The sequence below is a fragment of the Otolemur garnettii genome, unplaced genomic scaffold (genome assembly GCF_000181295.1).
Source record: "Otolemur garnettii isolate 467f Iridium unplaced genomic scaffold, OtoGar3 scaffold00018, whole genome shotgun sequence".
Classification (NCBI taxonomy): Eukaryota; Metazoa; Chordata; class Mammalia; order Primates; family Galagidae; genus Otolemur; species Otolemur garnettii.
In genome coordinates, this window is record NW_003852413.1 from 17,280,789 (window position 1) to 17,282,984 (window position 2,196).

Consider the following 2,196-nt stretch of genomic DNA (forward strand, 5'->3'; position numbering starts at 1 on the left):
CACAGCTCACAGCAACCTCCCACTCCTGGGCTTAGGTGATTCTCTTGCCTCAGCCTCCCGAGTAGCTGGGACTACAGGCACCTGCCACAATGCCCTGCTATTTTTTGTTGCAGTTTGGCTGGGGCCAGGTTCAAACCCACCTCCCTCAATATATGGGGCCAGCGCCCTACCCACTGAGCCACAGGAGCCACCCATCTTCTCAAAGTTTAATTTTATTGTGGTAAAAATACTTCATATGAGATTTACCCTCTTAACTTTTTTTGTACAATATACTATTGTTAAACTATAGCCACAAGGCTGTATAGTAGATCTTCAGAACTTATGCACCTTGCATAACTGAAACTATACTTTTTCTCTTTTTTAGACAGAGTCTCACTTTGTAACCCTTGGTAAAGTACTGTGGCGTCACAGCTCACCACAACCTCAAACTCCTGGGCTTTAGCAATTCTCTTCCCTCAGCCTCCCAAGTAGCTGGGACTACAGGTGCCCACAACAATGCCTGCCTATTTTTTTTGTTGCAGTTGTCATTGTGGTTTAGTTGGCCCGGGCCGGGTTGGAACCTGCTAGCCTGGGTGTACATGGCTGACACCTCTACTCACTGAGCCACGGTGTCACCTCAATTTTTAATTTTTTTGAGAAACCTCCATAGTGTTTTCCACAGTAGCTATAACATTTTGCATTCACACCAACAGTATAAAAGGGTTCTAACACTCACCAATAGTGTTGTCTCTTTTTTTTTTTCATAATAGCCATTCTAACAGGTATAAGGTGATGTTTTATTGAAGTTTCAATATACATTTCCCTGGTAACTAATAACATTTAGCATCTTTTCATATATCTTCTGGCCATTTGTATGTCTTCTTTGGAGGAATATCTATTTAAGTCCTTAACCTATTTTTAAATTGGGTTATTAGGTTTTTATTTGTTTCTTTTTCTTTTTTGCTGTTGGGTTGTAAGAATTTATATATGTTTTAGAAATGAACTCCTATGGGATGTATGACTTGCCAATATTTCCCCCATTTTGTAGGTTGCCTTTTTATTCTGTTCTATCCAAGAAATCCTTGCTAAGACCAATGCCATAAAACTTAGCCCCTATTTTTTTCAGTGAAAAAGTAAAAGTTTTTTCTCTAAGATCAGGAACAAGGCAATGATGCCCACTTTTACCTCTTCTATTCAAAATAGTACTGGAGATCCTAGCCAGAGCAATTAGTCAAGAAAAATAAATGAAAGGCATCTGAATCAGAAAGGAAGAAGTAAAATTGTCTTTGTTTGCAGGTGGCATGGTCTCATGTAAAAAATGCAAAATATTCCACAAAAATCCTATTAGAACTATAAATGGATTCAGCACAAAAAAATCAGTTGCATGTCTATCACTAATAATGAACTATCTGAAAAGGAAATTAGAAAAACAACCTGATTTACAATAGCATCAAAAGGAATAAAACATTTTAGAATAAAAATAGCCTTGAAAACAAAAGATTTGTATACTGACAAGTACAAAATATTGATGAAATAAGTTAAAAAAGAAACAAATGCAAAGATATCACATGTTCATGAATGGGGAGACTTAATATTAATAAAATGTTCTTACCTATCCAAAGTGATCTCAGATCAATGCAATCCTTATCAAGATCCCAACTAGTAAAAAATCCTAAAATATATGTGGAGGGGGCATGGTGGCTCACACCTGTAATTGTAGCACTCTGACAGGCTGAAGCAAGAAGATCTCTTGAGCTCAGGAATTCAAGACCAGCCTGAGCAAGAGCAAGACCTTCAAGATGTGGGGTAGTTTTGTTTCCTAAGCATGAGATTAACTCTTAGAAGAAAAGTGATGGATATAATGGCTCAATGTCATATATTTGGTTTGGTTTGGCCTGGTCAGATAAACCAATAATGTATTACTTTAATAACAAGAAAGGTCTGTGGCAGATTGTAGAAACATGGAAAGTAGGCTATAGGCTATGGAAGCTGTTCAAGGTAATATTTAATGGAGAACCCAGTCCACATAAAGTAGAAATATCTTCTCTATGGGGGAAGGATTAATTCTAATATAAAACACATAATTTATAGAATTAAGATAAACCTACCAAACAACCCTTTATTTCTTTTCTAATATTTTCCTCTCTCTTTTGTTTTCTCTCTCTCCCTCCCATTCTCATTTCTTTCTTCTTCTCTATTTCTTTTTTTTTTTTTTTT